The 9,996-nt window shown below is 40.5% G+C and overlaps 1 pseudogene; it reads left to right on the forward strand.

Annotated features, from left to right (window-relative positions):
• The first annotated feature begins 558 nt into the window (after positions 1–558).
• On the forward strand, positions 559–1,086 carry LOC102827622 (annotated as a pseudogene).
• The last annotated feature ends 8,910 nt before the right edge of the window (positions 1,087–9,996 follow it).

A 9,996-nucleotide genomic window follows, 5' to 3' on the forward strand; every position in this document is an offset into this window, starting at 1 on the left:
GCTGTTCAGAAACCCTATACTGTGTCACTATGAGTCAGACCTGACTTGGCAGCACTTAACAACAAAAAATAAGAAACAAACCCACTACCATTTAATCCATTTTCACTTGTTGTTGAATGCTGTTGAGTCAGTTCCTTGTGGTTCAAGCCATCTTTGTGGTCTTGTGCTTATCCTACAGTGTGACATCAGTACTCACAGTGACTCCATATTGGGCTTCTGAGACTGTAAAAATTTATGGGAGCAACAATGTTATCTCCTGAAGAGTGGCTGGTGGGTTTGAACTGCCAACCTTGTGATTAACAGTCCAAGCCTAACTCATAGCACCACCAGGGCTCCTTTAAGTTTAATATGAATTTTTTTAATGTTAGAAAATGTTCCTTAGCTACCATGTATAACTTGCTATTTTGCACCAATGAGTACCTCCAGAACTATGGTAAATGAGAAACAAGAAGATAGGCTTTCTAAACAATTGGGAAAAGATTCTTCATCTTATAAAAAGTTATTATTCAAGCTTTTCCGGTTCCTGGCACGCCGGGAGCTGCGGGCGTCGGTGCAGACATGACCAAGTCCAAGAACCACACCACGCACAACCAGTCCCGAAAATGACACAGAAATGGTATCAAGAAACCCTGATCACAACGATATGAGTCTCTCAAGAGGGTGGACCTCAAGTTTCTGAGGAACATGCGCTTTGCCAAAAAGCACAAGAAGGGCCTGAAGAAGATGCAGGCCAACAACGCCAAGGCCATGGATGCACGTACCGAGGCTATCAAGGCTCTCATAAAGCCCAAGGAGATCAAGCCTAAGATCCCAAGGGGTGTCAACCGCAAACTCAGTCGACTGGCCTACATTGCCCATCCCAAGCAGGGGAAGCGTGCTCGGGCACTCATTGCCAACGGTCTGAGGCTCTGTCGGCCAAAGTCCAAGACCAGTGCTAAAACTAAGGCTGAAGCTTCAACCAAGGTCTCAACTAAAGCTCCAGTCAAGGCCTCAGCTAAAGCTCTAGCCAAGGCCTCAACTCAAGCCCCAGCCAAGGCCTCACCTCAGGCTCCCAAGGGTGCCCAGGCCCCCACAAAGATGAAATAGAGTTCTCCATCTGAGGACAGAGGGATTGGCATGACCCTTTGGGCTACCATCTGTAGGGAGCTGGTGTCCTCCTGTGCTGTTTGTACAAATAAATATGAGGCAGGAAAAAAAAAAAGTTATTATTCAAGCTCTCAGAGAAGAAGGATCTGATAAGTTAATTTGTCTTTCTTCTTACCTTTTTGTTGTTGCTAAGTGCCATAGAGTCAGTTTTGACTCATAAAGACCCTATATTGGGTTTCTGAGTCTATAAATCTTTACAGGAGCAGAAAGCCTCATCTTTCCCCTGAGGAGCAACTGATAGATTTGAACTACTGACCTTGCAGTTAGCAAATCACTGAGTTCAGAAGCAATGCCTGTCTCCAGTGTTTACCCTGGATGTAGTCACAAGAATGAATATTAACAGTGACATGCTAGCATTTCATGCTAGATTTCCAGCTTATGTTCTTCTATAAAATTTTTTGTATAATTTGAGAAGCAGGGCTCTATGCTATGAGGTCCAAGGCTGAACGTCTCTTTCATAAGTCTAAGTAAAGTTCTGTGGGAGGCATCAGGTCCTACAAAGTCAGGGGTAGGCATTGGGACAATAACTACTAGTAGAATTATAAGAAAATCTTTATGAGGTGCAGGTTTACCCACCTAGTTACCTACCTTGCTGTCAGGAAAATCCCCCTCATTGTTAGACAAGGAACTAAGAGAATTATTCTGTGAAGAAGTAGAACTAAGTGGCTCTGGGCTAGGGGAACCCAAACACAACAGTAGGTGGTAATGACTGAAAATGGAGGGATTTACAGTTTTCTAACTGGTAATAGACCAAGAGTCTTTCCTCCTACCATATCCTAGAATACAGTCAGCCAGGTTTCTATACCTCAGATGGAAGACTAAAATTTGCATCTTTGGAGAACTCAAACCACCCCAGAGAAAGGACTTCCATTTGGGGTACTCCAACGAAAACACTATTCCTGATCCAGTTTCCCTTAGTGAAGCCCATCTGTTGCCAAATCTAATTAATGTAGACAGAACTTCTCTAGTGTTTTTTAGTGCTTTTTCCTTAAATATGACAACTAATGATTAGTAAAGTGTCCAACATGAAAGATAAAAATGAATACACTGTCCAGTCAACTAATCAGTCAAACTATGGCGCCAAGGGAAACAAAGACAATGCAGGAAACAGAAGAAAACAAGCCAACCATTTAATTCACAAACAGATTATACCCACAAACCAGAAACAGTAAATAAAATATTAGAAAGAAATAAATTCAATAGTAGAGTGAGAAGAAAGCAGCCCTGGTAGGGTAGTGGATTATGAGCTGGGCTACTAACCACAAGGTCAACAGTGTAAATCTACCAGTCACTCCACAGGAAAAAGATGAGGTTTTCTGCTTCTATAAAGATTTACAGCTCTGGAAACTATACACGGCTGCTGTGAGTCGGAAGTGACTTGATGGCACACCACCCACCAACAACCACCAGGGTAGAAGATTAAGTTATGAAAATTTCTCAGATAGTAGGAAATAAAGAGATGGCAAACAGGATATGAAGATAAGATCTGTAAGTGCTCCAACATCCAACTAGTAGGAATTTCGCCAAGACCTCAACAGCCAATACACAATACTCAAAATCTAATGCATATTTTTGAAAAGAGAGAAACTAGGGAAGGAAATTATCAAAGAAATAATAATGTTTCTTGAGTACAGATAGTGAATTAAAAACATTTAATTTTACACCTTCCAGAAAATTCTCTAAAATTATAGTAAAGGTACAAAAGGGAGAAGAGAGGAGACCATAAATTTATGAGCTGAAAAGGAAATGGATAAGTGATAACTGAGAAAGCAAACCAAATCCCACTGGCAATGGGGAACACGGAATCTGAGATTCACACTGCAGAATCCTTAGAACTCCCACAAACTGATGGCACTACAACCTAAGAGTGAAGTGGAGGTGGGTGAAAGGGAGGGAGGAAGGGCTTGAAATAAATAGGCTTATTTGAATGTTATTAAAGAAACAATGATGTCTTCATTCTCTCTTCACTCTGCATGCCATAGGATAACACTCTTTCTCTGCAAACCAGGCAGAAGATTGGCCACTTTTTCTCTATTGTTAAGTGCTGCCAAGTCCTTTCTGACTCATAGTGACCCTGTATTGGGCTTCTGAGGAGTGGCTGTTGGGTTTGAACCACTAACCTTGTGGTTACCTGTCCAGTATTTATTCTACAGTGCCACACGAGGATTCCCGAGAGGATAAAACTGAGGTTCTTTGGATTGGGTGCCATGAGGACAGTTGGGATGTGGGGTGAGAAAAACTAAGTGAACCCCTACATAACTTTGATGCTTCCCTTTCCACCTCCTCCACACAGCTCCCAGAACTCTGTCAAGTAGACCTTCACCCTAAGGACAATCAGTTGGAAGAGTGTTTTCCAAAAATTTTGCCAGCACTCAAATGAAAGAACTCAAGATGCTGGCATTGGAATGAGCCAGCCAAATTGCCCAACAGCATTAGTTCTCTGTGAAGTGAAAAGGAGCATTTCTGCCTCTAAGGACATTCAGCAATGCCTAGAGACATTTTTGAGGACTGAGGGTGGACTGAAATGCTACTGGCATCTATTGAAATGCCACCATTTTCAGAGGTAGCGGAATCTCACTGATTCTGTGTTCCCTACTGCCAGGGGATTGGGTTTTGCTTTCTCAGTTATCACTTGTCCATTCTCTTTTCAGTTCATAAATGTATTGTCTCTTCTCCCTTTGCTTGTAGGCTTGCATGTTTACTATATAGTTTTAGAGAATTTTCTGGAGGGAGTAAAATTAGATGTGTATTTTCAATCCACATCAGTTCTCACAAAAAGAACGCTTTGGCCCAAAATGTCAATACTACCAAGGTGGGGAAAATGAGCCTACATTGAAATTTCTGGTCAACTAACTCAATAGAGAATTTTCAAACAACTTTTTAATCGTCTGCTCTTAAAATATGTGTAGACAACTCAGACTTGACATTTAAGAAAAGACCATAATGAAAGATATTTTTAAAGTAATAATATGCAAAATAAAGCAGATTTGAGGAGGTAGATATTATTCACACATAAGAAATTTAAAAAAAGTTATATCCTCAGGGAAATAAGAGATCATAAAACAAGAATAGGTCACTGTACAAAGAAGTACTCAGAGAACAAACAAGAGCTCTTGGAAAACAAAAATGATGATAGAAATGAAAAACTTAGTAGAGTCATTGGAACATAAAGTTGCAGAAATCTCCCATTCAGTAAGAGTTCCCCTCTTCCAGATCCCAATTAGAAAGATAAGTGGGTCAATTCCAGGAGATCAGATCTCCAAGTGAACCCATACATAATAATGAACTTTGATGCTTCCCTTTCCACTTCCTCACACAGCTCCCAGAACTCTGTCAAGTATTTAGACAGGCTGCTGACCTCAAGGTCAGCAGTTCAAAACTACCAGCTGTTCTGAGGGAGAAAGATGACACTATCTGCTCCCACAAAGAGTTACAGCCTCGGAAACCCTATGCATGGTCGCTATTAGTTGGAACTAACTCCGTGGCACGCTACCACCTGTACCACTAAGACAGACAGACAGAGAAAAAAGAGGGGGAAAAACCCTCAACGAAATAATTCAAGAAAGCACCTCAAACGAAAAGAGAAACCATTTTTAGACTACAGGGAGTCCCTGGGTTTTGAAAGCTGTCTCAGAACAACTGGACAAGTTGGCAGCTCAGACTTGTCCTTTAATATAAAGTAGATTTACCCCACTTTGAAATGATTGAGCCAACCAACCCAGATGGTGGTGGTGTGCTGTCGAGTCAGTCCCATCTCACAGCAACCCTGTATAGGGTTTCCAAGACTAAATCTGTAAATCTTTATGGGAGCAGAAAGCCTCATTTTTTCTCCTGCAAAGCTGCTGGTGAATTAGAACTGCTGACCTTGTGGTTAGTAGTACACTACACTACCCAGGCTTCTTAAACAGCCTTCTACTCAAAACAAATTCATCACAACCACATTCACTTGCTGCATGTGTAGCTTTTAAATTATTGAAAAGGCTTAGAACCTTTTCTTACATTAAATTAAGGCTAAAATAAGAACCATATGCACCTGTCCTGACTTCCCTATAAATTTGACTTAAAGACATTCTTAGGGAGGAATCTCATTTGTGTAACCCAAAAACTACCAGTGAAAGGATTCAGTGAATGCCTAGAATGAATATAGACTCATGCCAAGTCACATCCTGTGAAATTTCCAATCACTGTGAACAAGAGAAGATTGTACAAGTTTCTAGAGAGACAAAATAGATTAACTACAAAAGATTAGGACTCAACAAAAATGGAAACTAGAATTTGATTATTTTCCAAATTCTAAAGGAAAATTTTTGCTAATGTAGAATTGTAAGGAGCTCTGGTGGCACTGTGGTTTAGGTGCTGGGCTACTGAGTTTGATAGTTCAAACTCACCAGTGGCTCCAAGGGTTCTAGATGAGGCTGTCTGCTTCTGTAAAAATACACAATCTCAGACACCCTATATGAGTTGGTTTAGTTTAGGTTTTTGGTAGAATTTTATAGCTAAACTATCATTCAGATGTAAGTAGAGCAAAGATATTTTCATACAAAGTCTCAAAAATTCCATGTTCTTACTCAGGAGCTAGTATAGGATCTGAAACCCAAACCAAACCCACTGCCACTGATTCCAACTCACAGAAACTTGAAAGAACAGAGTAGAACTGCCCCATAGGGTTTCTAAGGTTGTAACTTTTTACAAAAGCAGATTGTCACATCTTTCTTCCATAGAACAGCTGGTGGGTTTGAACACAGATCTTTCAGTTAGAAGCTGAATATTTAACCACTGAGCCACTAGGGCTGTACTAAGGGATGTTGTTGTTAAGTGCTGTCGAGTCAATTTTGAGTCATAGCAACCCAGTATTGGGTTTTTGGGGAGTGGCTGATGAATTTGAACCTCCAGCTTTGCGGTTCAAACTGACCTTGTGGTCCAGTTCATTGTCCCACAGGGCCACACCAGGACTCCCCACTAAGTGATGTGATGTTGTTGTTGTTAAGTGCCGTGGAGTCAGTTCCAACTCATAGCGACCCTGCACAGGGTTTCCAAGGCTGTAAATCTTTATGGGAGCAGAACGCCTCATCTTTCTCCTGCGGAACTGGTGGTAGTTTCGAACTGCTCACCTTGCAGTTCACAGCCCAATTCGTAACCACTACGCTACCAGAAGAGAGTAAAGTAAAAAGGAGGAAGATATGGGATGCAAAGGATCCAAGCAGGGAGTCCTCAGGGTCATGGTAAAAGGAGATTCTGGATGTGTAGAGGACAGACAGTACAGAATGGAGCAGCTTGCGAGAATGCAGCAGTAACTGCTCCAGGAAGATCTGAGGGGCAGCAAAGAGGTCTTGGAATTTTCTGTTATGTTTTAATTTCACTTTTCTACAAAATTTTTGGAGGCTTCTCATAAAATTTATGAGAAAAATCTGATTTGTATGAATGTATTGAGATCTTAACAACTGGTAGAGACTTTGGTTTAGATTAGTGATAAGTGCTGAGAAAACTCAACAAGTGAAATAATAATTGTTTTAAACCAGGAAAAACAGGAAAAAAAAATGGCAAGAGAGAAAAAAACAATTGTAGTTTATTATATAGCTCAAATCTGGCTAGAATGCATGGTTCTAAATAATGTAAACACTGATTGCTAATATAATTAAAATTATGGTTTTGTGGGTGACTTTGTGAATAAGAATCAGCATGAATACAATCCCCAAAACCTGGAGATTGATACAGCCCCCACGTTCCTCTTCTTAACCATTTCTGACACCAGCCTTCCACACAATGCAAACTCTTTGATCTTAAGCCACTCTGAGTGAGGGCAGATATTACAGGGTGAAACGACAGTCCTTTAGACTGCCAAATAAACAGATACCAGGTGAAAGTTCGAGGAGCTCTGGTAGCGTAGTGGTTATGAATTGGGCTGCTAATCTCACCGTCAGCAGTTTGAAACTACCAGCTGTTCTGTGGGAAAAAGATGAGGCTTTCTGCTCCTGTAAAGATTTACAGCCTTGGAAACCCTGTACAGGGTCGCTATGATTCGGAACCGACTCCACGGCACATAACAGCAACAACAAGGTGAAAGTTCGAGAACCCACACGGCATCCCACGTTCACTTGCTGGTGCTCCTGTCTTCTTTGGGTTTGACAATTTTCTGAAATGACTCACAGAGCTCAGGGAAAGTACTATACTCATACTTACAATGATAAATGTATTATAGCAGATCGTCATAAGGAAGAGACATATGGGTGAAGTCTGGGAAGGTTCCCAGTATAAAGTTCTCATGTCTCAGAGATGGCATGTCACCCTGTTTTGCTGGCCAGTAAGTGCTTTTTTTTTTTTTTTTAAGTTTTTATTGTGAATTATGTGATAGTTTACCAGTAAGCTCTTTAAGCCTTGTGTTTGGGACTTTTATTGGCTGGTCCGGCATGATAGGCTAAATCATACCTCTTAAAAAAATAAAAATCATACCTCTTGAGACTAGTTGACATTGCCCTCCCAGGTGAGCCTTTTCTGGTCTGGCCAAACCTCACTCACCAGCATAAATCCTCATATATGGCTTGGAGTTGCAGACCAAGGCATGCCAAGAGATATTTCTCAGAAACCAAGGACAAAAGCCAATTTACTTTGGGTAAATCTAGATTCTTTAATCTGCAATGAGACATAGCATAAGGTATACGTATGTAGTAGGCATGTATAGAAGGAAGAGAATAAACCTCCATTTCTATAATTAAAAGTCAGTAAATAATGCCTAAACTAGAAATATGAAGTTACCACAATTAAAACATGTTATTTAGACATATGGAGGTCAATTCCAAATGAATCAGCTAAAATAATTCACAGTGGCTATGTCTAGGAAAAGCCAAGAGGGGAGGGCTTACCCAAGAGACTCTAGAAAGGAGAAGAGGTCCATTTGCTGAGATTTGTTTTCTAATGAATGTTTGTAAAGTATATGCTCTTGGTTAAGTAGACCATCATGTGCACCTGTGTTCCTGAATCTTCTCCTTCCCTGGAAAACTTCATTTGTAATAAAATTCATCAGATTCAAAAAAAAGATGATGGGATTTTTTCATGAACTTTTTGAAGTTCTTTTGTCAATATGTTGTTGTTAAGTACTGTCAAGTTGTTTCTGACTCTTAGCGACCCTGTATTGGGTTTCCAAGGCGTGAACCACCAACCTTGTGGTTCAAACTGACCTTGTGGTCCAGTGATTATCTTACAGCACCACACCAGGACTCCCTGTCTATATGAGGGTAAGTAAGAAAGTACTGCTATAAGTCATGTAGTTGTTAAGGCTGTTAAATCAGTTCCAACTCATAACAACCTTGTATAGTGTTTCCAAGAAGCAGCTGATGGGTTTGAACTGCTGACTTCACAGTTAGCAATTCAGATTTATCCTACAGCGTTACACCATAGGAACCTTTATTAAGCAAGAATATCAGAATATGAAGTTACTGTTTTTCAAAAGGTCCTCCATGCTGGTCTATATGCTTCCGAAGGAGATAGTCCCGTCTCATTAAATTGTGTTCCTTTTAAGTGTTCTTTGGATTTGGGAGCAAAAAGAAGTCAGAAGGGACAAGATTTGGGCTGCAGGGTGGATGGGGTAAGGTTTCCCAGTGAAATTCTCACAGGGCAGCCCTTGTTACCCTTGAAGAATGTGCGCGTGTGTTCTTATGATGGAACTCAAATTCCTTTGTGCCCTGGACTTTTTCTCACCAGTGCAGTTTCTTAAAACTTCTACCTGATAACCCTCCATGATCATTCTGTGTCCTTTGCCAAAATCTAACAATGCCTCTTTAGAATCTCTCAAAACAGTTACCATAACCTAAACAGACCTCTCTGCCTTGAATTTAACTGGCCCAGCAGATCCCCTGGAAGCCACTGTTTTGATTGGACATTGCTCACTTGAATTACCTAATTCCAAGACATGTCCCCAATTACAAATCGTTTCATAAAATCTTCTTCATTAGCTTCAATCATGCTTAAAATACTGATGAGATCTTTGAGCTAAATGATCTTCATGCATGCTTTTGGAACTCATCAAGCCCAACGCTTGCTAAGGCCAAGATGTTTGATTAAAATTAAAAATGCCAAACTATGTGAGATCCCAATATTAGTGTTGCATTAATGGTAATTGTATGGTCTTCGTCCCCAGCTTCTGGACTTCAACCAACAAGGTTGATGGTCTTTCCTCTCCTGGCAAATTTTTGAGGTCTTTCCAATCTTCCTTAAAACACTTGATCCATCTAAGAAAAATTGTTGTTTTATGTGGAGCAGCACTCCTATACACTTGTTGCAAATTTTCGATGATTTGGAAAGATTTTGACTTGAGTTTTGTGAAAAAGTTGATATTAACTCTGAACTCAAAATCATTGTTTTCCACTGCACAAAAACTATCCCCTGCCCCCTCTTTTTAATAAAGGCACTCTATGGAGACTCTAAGGAGCTCTGGTAGCATAGTGGTTATGAATCGGGCTGTGATCATTAAGGTCAGCAGTTTGAAACTACCAGCTGTTCCACAGGAGAAAGATGAGGCTTTTTGCTCCCATAAAGATTTATAGCCTCGGAAACCCTGTACAAGGTTGCTATGAGTCGGTTCCAACTCCATGGCACATAACCACCAACATCATCAAGAAGACTATCTCATATTCTAAGCAGAGAATATCAGAAAGATGTTTGCCTGTGCTTTATTGACTACACAAAGGCTTTCGATTGTGTGGATCATGACAAGCTATGGACAACATTGCGAAGTATGAGTATTCCGTAACACTTAGTGGTGCTCATGAGGAATCTGTACCTGGACCAAGAAGCAGTTGTTTGAACAGAACATGGGAACACTGAATAGTTTAAAATTAAGAAAGGTATGCAACA

This window comes from Chrysochloris asiatica, unplaced genomic scaffold (assembly GCF_000296735.1).
Source record: "Chrysochloris asiatica unplaced genomic scaffold, ChrAsi1.0 scaffold00045, whole genome shotgun sequence".
NCBI classification, from domain to species: Eukaryota; Metazoa; Chordata; class Mammalia; order Afrosoricida; family Chrysochloridae; genus Chrysochloris; species Chrysochloris asiatica.